Raw genomic sequence first — 17,392 nt, forward strand, 5'->3', positions numbered from 1 at the left:
TGCAATTAACTTTAATACCATAGACATGGCCCTGCTGCCTGTAGGTGTCTATAACCTCGGTAGGGATGTCTTTTAGCCTAGTGAAATGTTTGTGTCCCACTTACTAGATATAGATTCAGAGTTAGCTTATTTGACTTTTTTTTTTTTTAGATGAATACCACTGTCTTGGCTTGGTGGCCAGCTGATGGCAGTGCCACTCACAAGAAATAACACGGATGAACATGCCGGCTCGTGATGAGACCTCCTGTCTTCTAGCTTTTTAGCTGAAAGCCATTACTCTGGCTTGGTGATCAGCAGCAGTAATGTCATGCATGTTAGGTCTCATGATCATGTTAGGTCGGCTCATCACGATACCTCCTATCCTCCCCTAAATATTTTATAAATTATGATTGTAATTAACCTTAAAAGTTACATAATAAGTGGCGAGACAGATCTACTCCTTAAGAGTATAGGATGGTGTGAAAAGTATTTAATGACTAATCATTACTGGCTAGTTCCTCTACCTTAAAGACTTATTAAAAATATCCTAGATAATGACTGAAGGATTCTTTAAGTTAATAATGCTAACATTCTCATGAATAGATTATTATGATCTTTACAAGAGTGATCCACCATAGGGGGCTCTCCAGTAGTTCCTTCTCAGGGAAACTAAAAATATATATCTCATATCACAACTTCTTTAGAGTGGTTAATCATGGTTACTTTTGAAAAATCATGAGGTATTAGAGTGAATCATACTCAACAAGATTTGTCACAGATGTGTGTGTTAAAAACTGATGTGGATTAAAAGCAATTTCAGTGGCTATGCTTTGAAAGTCAAAACCCCAATTACATTGTTGTAACAACTTTAATCATGGCATTTCTTTATTCTTCTACCCTACTCTACCCTAAGAAGCAAAAGACTCCCTTTTAAGTATAGGAGGACTTCAAATGCAACCATGTGCACAACAAAATGTTGACTATACTCACACTTACTTTTAAATAATAAACTTCAAGACATACCAAAGCGTGAGAAACCAATTGCTTCAATTGATATGGTACCAAAAGTTTCCGAATGATGAGGAAATAAGGTGGCTTGATGACTACTTGAAACCAGATTAAATGAAATCCACATATGTATGATTCTCCAACTGATGCAAGTCTTCCATAGTTTGATAGTCACTCTCTTGGAGGCACAAATAATCTGGTGAAAGACAAAAGATAAATCCCTCAAATTCAGGCTCAAATATTTGATTTCCAAATTGACAAGAATGGTTGAGAGAGATTCTAAGGTTTTGATCTTCAACAACATTTTGAGAACAAGTTCCAATGAAATATTGCTCCTCTGGTGGTCTTTGAATGATAACTTCCCGGGGTGAATGTTCAACAGTAATGGGTGGAGTTTCCAAATTCATTCCCTTTCCAAGGATGGAAGATGTAGTATTTTGTTAAACACAGGAATCAACCGGAAGAATAGGTGGTTCCAAATGTCGTGCAACCTCATGGTTTAGATTAGGGTTTATGATATGGTTTGGGCTAGGGTTTTGGTTAATTCTTGTACTAAGCCTTGGGTTTGGATTGGGATTAGGGTTTGGACTAGGGTTAGGTCTAGGGTATTGATAAGGGTATGGACTAGGGTTAGGGTATGTATTAGGTTTGAATGAGAGCTAGGGTATGGGTGATGATAAGGAGTAGGGTAAGGATTAGGATAAGGGATAGGGTATGGATTGAGGCTAGGGTAAGGTTGCACATGTGGCTAAGACCATAGGGGAGGATAAATTAATGGTGCATTGGAAAGGAATTGTGGTTGTTGTTGGTGCTCATATGATTGAATTTGCATGGGAGATTTCCCCAGAGATAAGGATCCAAATGATTCTTTAGGCCATGGAGATATCTGGCTCAAGGATGAGGGCCAAGGAGAGGGCCACTATGACCATGCAATAGGATATTCGATTGGAGGATTAAAAGCTTGCCATGAAATTGCAGGATTATAAACATGTTGAGAAACCTGCTTAGGAAAATAAGCATTATTCCAAGTATCAAATAATAAGGGGTTTTGAGTTATACCTGGTAGTCGATTTGACTCCTTACTTGATTTCCTGAGTACCTTTAGTAATCCTGGTAGTAATGGGCAATGTTCCGTTAGATGATCCTCTTCACAAATTTTGCAAATTTTCAGGTTACTAAGTGGACACTTTCCAAGGAGGTGTTTCTTTCTACAGTTGGCGCAAAAGATAAGCGGTGGGTTTTCATCCTGCTCCCACTCTTCCTGCAAATCATCCAATTTCGAAATTAAAGATTTAATGATATCATTTTTATCTTCAATCAAAATATTAAAATTTTCAATTGTTAATTCTTCATTGGATGAATTGTATGTCTCTGTAGCAACATAAAGGTTCCTCATTAGATTATTCCTTCAAATACCATTTTCCTGTTTTTAGCAATCCAACTGGTACATTTGTTATCACATGAATGGTGTATATGTAGGGTGGGGGGTTCTTTCAACACCTGAAAAACTCAAAAGATCAATTGCAGTAAAAAGAACAAACCAAGATTATAAACTAAGGAAAGAACACTTTACATAACCTCTATTGCAAAAAAATAACACACTTTGCAGTAAAAGAAATTGCTCATAAAAACTCAATTGCAGTAAATCAAGCGTCACACTTTGAAAAAATAAAATATACTCATAAAAACCAAATTGCAGTAAAAGAAACAAATCAGACATCACAATTTGCAGTAAAGGAAATCACTCATTTGCAGAAAGGAAAACCTTGCTTGTGAGCTCTCTAGGAATGTCATCCAGTATGCTTAATTAAACAAGGGGAATCTCGTTAATCTAGAAATTCAATTGTGAAGGAAAGGGAAAAGCATGACAAATTATTGAGGCCCTATCCTACAATGCCTCCCCTGCAACGGCGCCAAAATTTCAGGCCGTATAAATGCAAGATTTACACGAACATTTAATTTGTCAATCTGGGTAACTAAACTTAGAGGTGTAGCACAATATATGCCAGAATACGACCTCAGGGATCTGTTAAATAAAAACCAAACTCTTGCAAGAAATTCAAAAGGAGCATCATTCAGGAAAAATAAACAAGACTCTTTAAAGCAAAGTAAACACACTCCGGGAATCTACTTCTAGCTCCTCTTCTGGGTTGAGTTGACTCTTGTAGTAAGTCTTCCTCAATTTTCCAAGGGACAAGGGAATGTAGGTCCCATTCAAAAGAAAGCGATTCAAGAAATAAAGAATGTGAAACCTCTTAAAACATTATTGCTATGTTGCAAACATGAATTTAAACTAGAAATCACACAACAACTTCACTCCAACTAATCTAAGGAAATAATTGAATGCTTTAAGAAGAATCAAAATAATAATGCACTGCTTCTCTTAAATAAAATTTAGTACTCTAGTTGCAAGAGAAATATGCAATAAGAACCAATATATAATTCATGTTATTTACCCTGATCTTATTAAATACTTCCTTATAATATATGCAACATTTAATTATAATGAACAATTATGTGAGAGTTTTGTCAACAAGATTCACAATCTTTCATTATGATGATCCGAGCATCTGCTTGCAAAAGTGCAAGAATAAATGTTTTCCTACAATAGTGCATGAATAAATGTTTTTCTGCAAAAGTGCAGGAATAAATGTTTTTCAACAAAAGTGCAGGAATTTGTCTCATAGAATATTCAAAGGAAATTATGAGTATATGTTAAGTTAAGTTAACCAAAATTCTTGCTCAACAATTATTTCACCATTGTGTTCTGGAAATAAACTTTGTTATGTCGAAATGAGATCAGGGTAGATCTTTGTAAGAATAAATAAGAGACGCAGTTAAAACATTCACCGTTTTCTTTAGTTCAGCGTTTATGAAAATACGTCCAAAAGAATTGATATTAAACTTGAATAACCACAGCAATAGAATAAAGCTTTTGGAATGAAACTGAAAATGAAATGAATGAAAGAATAGCTATGAAATGAAATTGCGAAATTATCTAAGATCACACTCACACCAAGCAAACTAAAATGCAGAAAATGAAAGTTAAGAGGTTTGGGGCAATAGACAAGCTGGTGGGCCCAATCATCCAGCTCGTTGCCCTTGTAGAAATTTAAATCAAAATATTACAACATTATAGAGAAACAAAATTACTGAGAAGTGATTGCCAAATAAACTCATTTCAGAGTAGAAACCAGAATTCAGAATTTAATGCCAAGGAAACTCATTTTAGAAGTCTTGTTACAGATTCAGTAAATAATGCAGTGTTGTCTCCAATGGTCCCCTCAAGGGATCATCCCACTGGTGCGCAACTCCTCCTTCCTTGCACAACAAGATCTAGCTCCCTGTTCTACAACTGAAATACAATTTACAAAATATAATCTGCCATCCTCCCACACCTACGTAGCTCCTCTCTTTTATATTGGTTTTTACATGATAGTTTCTTTTGCAAATAACATGGGAGTAGAATCCCACCTGATATTCATCAATAGAATATCAGTAAAACCATTTACCCATTGAAGGAATGAATATCTGGCACGAATTTCCCAAGTCTGGCCGTTTTCTACACTTATGGAAAAATCAATTTTTTAACAAAATGCCTCCAAAGAATTCTATGTATCTCCTTAACCATTACGAATTTCAGAAAACTGTTTGGAGGCAATCTAGCTTGTTATATTTTCAACAATAACCTCTCTCATAATTTTCTGGTTGAGATTCATTTCCTCGAAAATCATTCCTGAAAATGACTGTTTGAAATCTGAGATGCTAAAATTCTGGAAAAACAGTTTATTTTTAGAAAACTGCCTCAAGGACCATTATGTAACTTCTAAACCATTACAAATTTTAGAAATTGGTCTGAGGATTTGTCAATTTTCTATACTGGTACCAAAAACCATGTTCTATAATTTCTTCATTCGCCTTCACGTGCATGGAAAACGAGGCAGAATTTGGCAGTTTGGAAACCATTGCGAATTTGGGGTTGATGCAATAATTATTTCTTAAACATAAATCTATATGACCTGGGTGTATCTTAGCTTATGTGGAAGTGTTCAAACACCATTTTGAACAAAAACCTCTTTCATATTTCCATATAGATGTGTAAGTGTATGAAAGCCACAAATTAGTGCAGGCATGTTGGTGCAGGCAGAGCTGGTGCAAGAATGTTGGTGCAAGCACAGCTGGTATAGGAAATGCTACTACAGGAATTTTAACACCTGCCACAAAAGAGCCCAAGATTAATGATATTTTCACATTAAATTAACAAAACAATAAGAGTTCATAGATCAACAACTGTTAGCTCTAAATGCCTCTAAATGATAACTTAATAATGCAAAAAACGAATAATAATGAAAATAGACACTTAGTACAGACATAAAATTATTTAGGTAAATCATGAAAATTTGGACAAAATGGAGGCACTACATGCACCATTAGCTGACCATCGGCGGCTAATTATAACCTAAAGTTATTTTTGGGTTTTGTTATTAGTTTCAGTTCTAAACTAATTCGAATACCATGTAAACCTTATCCCTAGGTGTTCAAACATGGTTAGACCAAGGCTCATAAACCAAAAATTTAGCCAATTCATGCCAATATTATTCCAAAGAAGTTCAAATCTACTTGCAGGGCTATAAGAGGGAGTTTTTGCTCATTGTAGAGAGGAGGGTGGTTTTGGGTTTTGTATGTAGGTTCTGGAGGTTATAGTCGATTTTGTTTTCAGTGTAACAGGAGCATCCTTACTCAGAATTGGGAACTATGACAAGCGTTGGAAAGCTAGTTTAGAGAGATTTCTTATGAGAGTGACTAGAAGTGCTTGTGAGCACATTCAATTCAGTCAAATTGCTATGTAATCGACGTCTTTGGTTTCAATCTTCATAAAGAAGTCACCCATCTTGAAAGTGGACCCAGAGACATAGTCCATCAGGGACAAACTCCGTAATCAATCTTGTTGTCTCGTATCACTGTGTATTTTTTGTTTTCACTTCTATTTTTCATCTTACTTATGTTTTCTCATCTATCGTAAAGTCTTCTTCTCACGCAGTTCTCATCGGTTTCACAACATTAAGTTAACATTCATTTCACTGTTGGCATAATCAATTCTACTTCAGTTTTAACATATGATCATTTCAGATCATATAATTTGGTATCAAAATAGGTTGCGTTTGTAGAATTTGTCATTGAATGTCAACCAGGTCAAAGTCGCAACGTGGAGAAGGAATCCTTGAGTAGATTGATCTAGAGATTAGAAAGTGAAGAGTCGTTCATAAATCGACCATGATAGGATCTGATGCAGGTTAAAATCCAGAAGCCAAGATGAGTGATGAATAGCTTCAGCAAGCATTCTTGACTATGCAGTAGATGTTGGGAGAACTCTACGAAGACAAGAAGGCAAGAGATGCAGCCTCTTCTTCAAAGACATCGAAGAAGGACAAAGGTAAAGGCAAGGCTTATAAACCACCTTCACCTCCATCATCTCCATCATCATCATCATCATCTTCTTCTTCCAGTGTAGAATCTGAAACAAAAAAGAAACCTAAGAAAACATCTCTTTTAAAACATGATATAAAATTTGAGTTACCTATTTATGATGGTGAAATGAATCCTGAAAAGCTAGATAACTGGATTAAATAGTTAGAAGTGTATTTTCATATTCAGAACATTTCTGATGATAAAACGAAAATTTAGTTAGCTAGACTTAGAATGCGGGGAACAACTTTAATCTGGTGGGAAAGTAAAATTCAGATAGATGTAAAGCGAAAAGGAAAAATCATCTCTTCATGGTCTAAGTTTTTAAAAGCTCTTAGGAAATAATTTTATCCTTTAGGATACATGCAGCAAGTTGTTATTCATTGGCATCATCTGAGGGAAGGTAAAGGGTAGAGTGTTTAGGATTTTACTCAGGAGTTTAGAAAGAAAGCATTGGCGCTTGGTATTTCATTGGATACACATGAAACTTTATTAAAATACATCGACAGTTTACATTCATATTTGCAGCATACTTTATTGATGTTTAATCTTGATGCTTTTGATGAAGTGTATGTTCAAACCATACATATTGAATCGTGTGGCAGGCCATTCAAGTTTCATCGCAATCATCCAAAGAGTTGGAAATCAAATATTCCAATGACAGTAAAGGGAAGAACAATTCGAAGAGAAAGGAATCAGCGATAGCTCAAAAGGAAAGACCTACTTATTCTCATTGCCAGAGAATCGATCATGATGAATCTAAGTGTTGGAAAATTCATCCAAAACTTAAGCCCAAAAAGTTTCTTAAGGAGAAGGATGAAAAGAAGACAATTGCAGTAGTCTAGCAAGATGTAGGTTCAGATTTAGGTGATGAAAGGAGGATAACTGTTATGGTTACGACAGGTAAAACATCTAACACTAGTACATGTTCAAATACTATTGCATCTTCATCAAACATAAATCATTCAAATGAGGATAAAAGAGTTGAATTATTTAACATAAGGATAACCTCTAAGCACACAAAGATAGATACAATTTTTGACAGTGGATCATAGGCAAATTTAATATCTGAATATTTAGTTAAGTGTTTGGATTTGGAGACATGGAATCATCCAAGACCTTACCCATTAGGATGACTAAATAAATCAACTCAGATAAAAGTCACAAAACAGTGTTGATTAAGATTTTCCATTACAGCTAATTACATTGATGAAGTGGAATTAGATGTGGTTCCAGTAGACATATGTGGAGTTGTCTTAGAAAGTCCTTATCTTTATGATTGTGATGTAGTCGTTTACAAAAGAGAGCATAAATATCACCTTAAGAAAGATGGGGTTGAATTTATTGTCAGGACACATCAAAACAAAAATCACTTGAATTTAATTGTTGCTAATAAGATGATGCGATTAATAAGTTCAAATAAAATATTTGTAATCATGTGTGTAAAGGAACAACATAAGAATCAACATGATGTTTGTTCAAGTTATGAGTCTCAGCTTAAAGATAGTTTTATCAAAGAGGTAGACACTTTTCTAGTTCTATTTAAAGAAACCAAACATCTTACTCATAAATAGAGAATACAACATGAATTATAGTTTGTGCCTAAAGCTCCTCTTCCTAATGTCATAATGAATTATTTCAATCCAAGTTTGGAAGTTAACATTTATAGGGATGCATGTCAGTATTGGGGAAATTCAGTGTCAAAATTCTTCTTGTATTGTGTCACCATTTCATGTTTGAAATAGTTTGGAAGCCTCTTTTCAAGTGGAGAGGAAGCCCATTTGTTTTCATATCAAAGCCTTTTCTAAAGCAGTGCCAAAGTATTCAATACCTTTAAGGGAAACTTATGCATCAACGGAAAGTGCTAATAATCAATGGAAACATCATTTAATAAATGAAGAAATACTGATTCAAACAAATCAATAGCTAGTTCAATACTTTCAAAATCAAACTAAGTTGCAGCAGTTTTCACCTTACAGTTTGATGGGTTTATGGCAGCAACTTCACTTAGTAATCAGGAAGCAAGAAAATATGTCAAGTCAAAGAGCTTGTTTGATGTCAAAAATGTCTTTGATTGTCTCTGTCATTCCGCAAAATAGATTGTTAATACATGTCAATAGTATTGAACAATATCATGTAGGGACTATTTTCAAAGATGATTATGAATCACTAACTCATGGTATTTCATGGAATTAAGTCAATTTCCATGTTCATAACAGGTTGTTCAACCATCATTGCAAGTTGTACATATTGCAGATGGAGGGAATAGGTCACTGATCCAAAATGTGCCATGGTCAGCATCATCAGGGTCATCACTTTCAGGTAGTTGATCGAATGTATTGGTACATCTTCTAGACAAGGTGGAAAGTGAGGGAGCTCTACCCTCATTGACTATTTGTCTAGTCAAACTTTTGTGGTCCAAAATCTTTCAAGTGGAGAGGATTGATCCAGAGGGATCTTGTCAGATCAATTACATAGGTACAGTGTCGTCATCAGCATTTAGTCTGGTGTCATTCAGTTTCGACAATGTTGTTTATGGTTCAGGTTGATCAGGTGATGTCAATTGTTTTCATGGTGATATGGTTTGAAACCTAGTTGTCGGCATTTGGTTTTCATTAGTTCCGTGAGGATTTGGTTGTCAATATGTGATTGTCATCTGTCTCGCAGGATTTGGTGTCGATGTGGGTTTGTCATCCATATTGCAGGGTTTGGTTGTCATCATCATGTGACGAATGTCGCAAATGTCACTTTGTGACAATTTGATGTAAATGGTCATGTTAGAACAAAAGTATGAATGAAAAATCCTAACCTAAAGACCTAAAACCCTAATACACATAAACCTAAGTCTTAAACCCTATCAAACCATATTACAATACAAATAATGTATTAAAAATACATTAAAACTAATTCTAAACCTATCGGACCATATTAAAACTCTATGTATAAAAAAAATTCAAAAAAATACATAAAACTTATGATTATACCCCTCTCGGCCTATACATTACATATTAAAACATTGTAACATATAATACACATTCTAATTGCAGCAGTAACCGCATCAAAATTGTGCTGCATGTGAACAGGCTGAGGTTACAGTTTCTAAACCGAGGCTATCAAGCTCTAACCATGGTAGAGATTGTAACAACATCGGTAAGCATGTGAACATCGGTAATAAGCCGTGGCTGTCAGAAGACTGCAACCCCAGTCCAAACCGTTGGGAAGACTACCACCACCAGTTGACACATGATGCAGTCTCCACTTAGTTACGAAACCATCGGGTTTATCCACTCGGAGGTCGCCGGGGTATTGACCGCCCATTGGTCACATGTTAAACAATTGTTTCTCTGCACCATTAGATGACCGTAGGGGGCTAATTATAACCTAAAGTTATTTTTGGGTTTTGTTGTTAGTTTTAGTTCTAAACTAATTCAAAGACCATGTAAACCTTATCCCTAGGTGTTCAAACATGGTTAGACAGAGGCTCATAAACCCAAAATTAAGCCAATTCATGCCAATATTTGTCCAAGGAAGTTTGAATGTACTTGTAGGGCTATAAGAGGTAGTTTTTTCTCATTATAGAGAGGAGGGTGGTTTTGGGTTTTGTATGCAGGTTCTGGAGGTTATAGTAGATTTTGTTTTCAGCGTAACAGGAGCATCCTTAGTCATAATTGGGAATCGTGACAGGCGTTGGAAAGTTGGTTCAAAGAGCTTTCTTATGAAAATGACTAGGTGCTTGCATGCACATTTAGTTCGGTCAAATTGCTGTGTAATCGACCTCTTCGGTTTTAATCCTAATAAAGTGGTCGCCCATCTTGAAAGCAGACCTGGAGACGTAGTCCATCAGGGACGAACTCTGTAATCAATCTTGTTGTCTAGTATCACTGTGTATTTGTTATTTTCACTTCTATTTTGCATCTTTCTTATGTTTTCTCATCTGTCGTAAAGTCTTCTTCTCAAGTAGTTCTCATCAGTTTCGGCACTTTAAGTTAACATTCATTTCACTTTTGGCATAAACAATTCTACTTCAGTTTTAACATATCATCATTTCATATCATTTCTACATCATAACTTGAAGCTGTGATTTGAAAAATGTATCTCACCAATCATATGCATTGAATGAAATCATGATATGGAAAGAATAATATGAACAACTTTTGTGAGTACGTAAAAAATGCGAAGTTAATTTTATGTATTGTATTGTTATAAGTGTGATTTTTTGGATGTTGCGCGATACTACTATCTCTAGCCAAGAGGTGATTCCATGATCACTGATATGAGAAATATTGAATACCAAAATGTTGTAGCTACTACAATGATATTAAGAAAGAAGGTCTACTTGGTTGTAAAACGGATATTCAATGACTATTAATTCATCAATTTGAAGGATTATAAATACTAAATTAACAAATCTCCTCTTCAAATGATCAGATTATTGATGAAGAATTGAGACTTGATGAGATTGAAAAATCAAGGATTTGAAACTTTGTGGATTTGTAAACCCTGGCAAGGAAGCCCTAGGTTTATGGGATAAACCCTAGGAATGATAATTCACAATGCTGGTATTGAAAGAAAAAATGATGAAGCTAGAAAATAATGTAAGGATGAGTGGGTTTTTAAACCCTAGCTAAAAAATTAATAACCCTATCTAGGGATGGAAATAAAATCTTAGGGTTTATGGATTAATTGCGGCCACTTGAAAGAAGAAACCATAGCTCCTAGAAAAAATGACATATTGATGATGAGATTAATTTGTAGGTTGTATGAAAGAAGTATAATATTAAGAGGGAGTTGTCATGTTCTCAAATGATAATTTCATGTAACTAGATCACAAAAAAAAAAAAAAAGATAGATCAAGGACTTGAAACTAAGCCTCTTCGAGGGGGCCACATCTTTTTACAACGCATAAACAAAAAATTATTGGATGATTCAAATTAAAATACCTCCTTGGTATATATAGGAGTCTAAAGGCTCAAATAATAAGGGCATACATAACAATAATAATGTAAGGGTTAAAAAATAACAATAATGGGTTTCTATGGGGCACAAAAATAACAATATGGGGGATACACTAATATTATAGGGACCTAACATATCCCTCTCCTTCAAAAAGGTGTTATCATCAATGCTTGAGTACTTTTGGATGCTTTTGTATGAAATACGCATCCCCCCATAAGTTCTTCCACTTAATGGGATACTCTGAAATTTATCTATTTTGTAGCTACTGTATTCCTGTTTCCATGAGTACTTTAGGCTCCATGATCCATATTTATGCAGGAAAAAAAATTAAATACAAAATTAAATAGAAACACAGAGATACAATGAAAACTGAACTTCAATTCATTAATAAAAAAATACTCAAACTATTTACATGTAAAATAGAAATAAACTAGGTCGGACGATGGTAGATTATCTAAGAGAAGAGAAGTGGTGGCTACATGCCTTCTAAAATATCTTGCAATGAGGCTGAAAGGCATTTTTATTATTGAGAAGTAATGGAAAACCCTAAACATCCAAAAACCTAACCTTAGGAGATGAAGCATCAAACGTTTGTGGGCCCCGTTAGGGTTAGTTAGTACATTAACTTCATGGGGTCGTAACTTTGGCATACGATCTCCATTTGACACATACGATACCTTGTTAGAAATATCTATTTAAGGAAAAATACTTTTGACTACAAAAAATTATAAAATTATATGGGTCTCCCCGTTTTCCAAAAGAACATCATTTAGGGCCTCAAAATGGCTCCGAAAGTTTAGGTCCTGAAACACTGCCAAACATAGTAAATTGTGATACAATTAAGGAAACTGAAAGAAACAGTGTTGGTGGTCCAAGTGGAATTGGCAAGTGGCCACCAATATATACATGGATTACTCCAATATTATTTATCCTTCCTCCCAAATTTTTAGAAATATTGTTTGAACCAGGCATTTGTCACCTATAACCTTCTTTAAGAATGAAACATGGAAAACTTGGTGTATTTGCAAAGATGCAAGAAAGTCCAATTTTTATGCCATAGTACCAATATTTTTCAACACCTTTTAAGGGACATAGTACTTGGTTGATAACTTATTATCCTTCTTAGCTTGAATGTGGGACATTTGTTTGTATGGTTTTAGTTGTAAAGATACCCAATCACCCACATCAAAACTTATTTCACTGCAATGATGATCTGTCTGTTGTTTCATTCCATTTTTTACATAATCAATTATTCTTTAAGAGTTGTAGAACTTGTTGTTGATGCTTGATATGATCTTCCACTACTTGAACCTTAGAATTGTCTATTAAAGATGATGTGATGGATGGTGGATGATATCCATAAAGCACCATAAATGGGGTCATTTTTGTTGCAGTATGGAAGGAAGTGTTATACCACCATTTTTATAGAGGTCACCACTTGACCCATTGTGTTTGTTTATTAACTATCTCAATTTTCCCATCAAATTGAGGATGATAAGATGATATATGAGCTAACTGAGTACTAAGACAAGAAATTAATTATGTCCAAAAATTTCCAAGGAAAATGGGATCTCTATCACTTACAATAATCTTTGGGTTTCCATGTAGCTTTTAAACTATTTTAACAAATCCATTACAACTGTGCTGGCTTTGAATGGATGAGATAGTGCACAAAAGTGTGCATACTTGGTAAGTCTATCACCTACCACCATGATGCAACTATTTCCTTTGGAATTAGGTAAACTTGTGATAAAATCCATTGAGACGTCCTTCAAACACTAACTTGGAATGACTAATGGTTGTAAAAGACCCAAGGTCTTAATTATCTCAGCTTTATTTTATTGGAAGACCAAATATTTTACCAAAAACTTCTAAATATCATATTTAAGGCCATCCCACAAAAAATCTTTCTTGACCTTGTGGTAAGATTTTAAAAATCCTAAGTGCCCTTCTATAGGAGACGTGTGCAATTCCAAAATAACCTTTTGTTTGAGTTGGGAGTTCTTACATATATATAAGAAATGTTTGTACCATAGTGAACCATTTTTCCAAATATATGTATCATATGCACTTGGATCTCATTGCAAATTTTGAATGAGTGTCCACATCTACTCATCATTATTCTATTTGTTCCTTTCTTCAATTATTAAATAAGGTTGGATAATAGGAATGACACGTGTTTCTTCTTCTACATCCTCATCCGTCCTTGAGAGTGCATTTCCAAAAACATTATGTTTCCATTTTTTGTAGATGATTTCAAATGCATAACCCAACGTCTTTGTGAGCCATTTTTGTTGCTCTTCTAAAGATAATCTTTGTTCCAAGAAGTATTTAAGACTACCAGGATTTGTTTTTACCTTGAAGTGTGTTCCCATTAGGTAAGGGCACCATGTCTTTAGAGCATGTAGTATTTTCAACATTTCTTTCTCATAAATAGGTTTGTGTAAATGCTTTCCTTCGATTGGAAAACTTACAAAAAAAATGGGTCTTCCTTCTTACATTAAAACAACATCAGCGCCATTTCCTGAGGCATCACATTTCACAAAAAATGGTTTTTGTAGAGTTTGGTGTACTTAATATTGGAGCTCCATGTATTGCCTCTTTAAGATGTTCAAAGGCCTTAGTTACTTCTAGAGTCAATAAAATGCATGTTTCTTCATAAAAATACATCAATATGAGAAATCGTCGAAGATTCTTTAAGGTTGTGGGTATTTTCATTCCTTTATGACTTTAATTTTGTTAGGGTCTACCTTAAAACCCTCATGAGATACAATATGACCCAAATATTCCACTTCCTATACCCCAAAGAAATTGTTACACTAAAATTTGTCACCATGACTATTTGCAGTCAGTATGGCTCCATCAATAACCATACTGTCCTCCTTGGCAAGTCTTATACCTCTGCTCCTCATGTCAAACTCCAAAAAAGAGAGAAAGCCTTTAAAAAATCAATATAACTCTGGTTCCGCACTTTCTCTTACTCTTACCTGACCTCAAGTACATAATACCTGTGTACTTGTACGCTCTGTCTGTAAAGGGGTGAGTGCGTACCCCTGTAAAAGTCAAAAGGCGCAAGTTTTACTTCAAAAAACTTACTTGCGATCGATTCTAGAGCATTCTAGAAGATGGTTTGACGTGGATTGGGGGCCTCCAGATGGTTCATGCATCCCAATGAAAGAGGAACTTATCCCATGAAGAGGGGAGCTATCCCTTTGAAAGAGGGACTTATCCCATTGATGGTGGACCTGTTTAACTTCCTCTAAAGCATTATAAATACAGGCATTGGGCTAGAGGCAAGGGAGGTTAAAAGTTGAACATTCCTAGGGGTAGATGCTGCTGAAATTAGGACTCCCTTATAGAGCTTGAGAGGAGAGATCACATTCCTTTCTTAGCTTCATTTGGAAGTGGGTGAGCTAATCAAAGTAGAGGAGAACTCTTGCTGGACCCTGGGAGGGACCTGCACAACACCAAGGCGCTGGTTGTAAGGTTTCTTTTGTTTCCAATTAATACAATTAAGTTCATTTTTTTCAACAAGTTGTTATATATAATTTGTTTCATAAACTCCTTGGTCTTTATGATGAATATGTTTTATTATATGAGTTATTCAGGTGCTATGTAATCGTTTGCTTGTTTGTGTATGCAGGTTTCAAGGAGAGGAACTCATCTGGATTGAAGAGGCTTGGCCGCTACAAACAGCGTTGGACTAAAGGTAAGCCTTAAACACCTGGTTGCTTTTATTTTAAATGCATATTTAGGGAAAGATAGTGCTTGATTGTTTTGTTTGTCACTAGAAAAGCCTTAGTTTCTAGGGAGGTCGGTTTTGTCTGCAAAATTGACTCTTCCCGCATGAAAAAATGGCGACCATACTGGGGAATCCATGGATTTGATTGATTTCTCTTTTGATTGATACTTTGATTTGAGAAACGTTGATTTCTTTCTAGTTTTTGACTGATTGACTGTGAATTTGGGTAGAATAGCTTAGGATTGAGTTAGTTTTTTATTTTTCTTGTTTTTGAGAGAAGTACGCACCCTCTGCGTTAAGCACAGTGCGTACCTATACGCACTTCTGCTTTGCACACAGAGCGGGGCCGCATCTGTGCAAACGGGCTGCCTGCGTACCCTGTCAAAAGTTTAGAAAATTTCAATTTTTGTTTTCCTTTTTTACCTATTAGATCTTGTTTATAGCTTATTTATTGCTGCCCAAATCCACTGGTTACCTGTCAGAAGTTTTCATCTAGGCTTGTTTCATTAGCATCAAGGGTTTTAGTGAAGTTCATAGAAATTCTAGCCCTAGGTTTGATTTTTGTATTGGTCTTGTAGTGACTCTGGATTTAGAAGTTGTAGAAAACTTGGATATCCCTGGTCTTTTCAGTCTTCTTAGGAGTTAGACCATTCGTAAAATCCACCTTTGTTTGAGAAACCTACCGTTGTGTTGTCTCTTTGCGGAATTTCGAGAAGGCTTGTTTGTTAAGCTGTGAATTTCATTCTTAAGAAAAAGAACAAGAGTTTTTTTTGTTTTTGACTGATTTATGATTCTGCATGAATTCGTCCTGGGTTGAATTGTAACTGAGTAAAACAACTTGGAATTATATTTTGTAGGCTTTTACCTCATTGGATTTTCTTTTAGGTAAATTTCTCTTAGATTTTCATAGATCTTAAAATTGATTTTTGTTAAGTAGTTTTACATGCTTTGTTAAAATAGGAAAAATACAAAATCTCTTTTGAAGAAAGTTTGTTTTAGTAGCGTTTGAAGTCTTTGAAAAGAGAAAGGAAGTTTTCGTGAAATAATTAGTTGTTTCGTTTTTGAGTTCTTTGGAAAAGGAAAAGCTCCTCTTTTAATTTGTTTGATTGAGAAAGATTTGTGTTTACAAAGTATTTGCATTCTCAAACTCTTTCTTAGTTTAGAAGTTCATCGAAGAGAAAAGATTGTTTGAATCATCTTAGGTGCATCTTTTTAGTGATTTCGAGTCGAGTCTTTACACCACGAGTTTCATCTCCACCACCTCTTGACTTAAACAACAACCACTAAAATTAACGCTTAAAGTAAAATTCACCTAGTAACATTTTATTTATAGGGCTCTGATACACCAACTTAGCTTAGGCTAGTGTCTTGGAGTAGGAGAGTAATTAACTCTCCAAGACAGTAAAAACAAACAAGTAGTTGTATCTTGTGGTAGGAAGAAATCCAGTTGTTGCATTTATGCTCTGGGAAAGCTCCTCTTACAGGAGAAGCACCAGATCGTGTCCGAACCAGTGTGGGAATCAATCCTTCCTCATTGGGAACGACGCCAGATATTCACGTATTAAAAACGGTAAACCTCGGATTAACCATTGTCGAGGAGCCTGGGGTCACTTGTTGGTAAACCTTGGATTATGTCAAGGAGCCTTCAAGGGGATTGAGCTTGCTACTCTGCCCTTGCGTGCGTATCGGATCGTAGACTGTTCCCCCAGGTGTATTTGTCTCAGTTGGTAGCCTTAGTGACCATATTCTTTAGGATTCTTCCTAAGGTGACAGTGGTGGGAAGATCCCACTGTACCTGGAGCAGACGTTGCCTAGACTCACTTGGATTTTTTGGGGGGTTCACTTCACTCGAGACGGTTAAAGTGGAGGAACTTGGTCCAGTCTATTCATTAAGCAGGTTGTCGGGGTAACTGTTCCAACCGCCATTTCTGTACTGAATTCTGCGACGTTGGATTTCATCACCAACTAGTGTTTTCGGTCCGGAAAGTTACTGTTTGTGTGTGTTTGATCTCTAGATTCTTTAGGCGTGTGATTCAAATTTGTTTGGCTCTTTAGAGGCTTTAGGTGTTTTTCATTGAGATTTTACTTTGTTTGCGTGTGAAGTAGTTAAAAGTTTTTAACTGTGGCTGAATTACCGAGACAGTCCCGTAGACTTCGGGGCCAGTCTCCTGAGTTTGTAGCCGTGGCCGATTTACTGAGAAAGTCCCGTAGACTTCGGGGCCAACCTCCTGAAGAAGTCCC

Source organism: Pinus tabuliformis, chromosome 7, assembly GCF_031772625.1.
Source record: "Pinus tabuliformis cultivar Carrire ecotype Pingquan chromosome 7, CPIR1, whole genome shotgun sequence".
In the NCBI taxonomy this organism is placed as follows: domain Eukaryota; kingdom Viridiplantae; phylum Streptophyta; class Pinopsida; order Pinales; family Pinaceae; genus Pinus; species Pinus tabuliformis.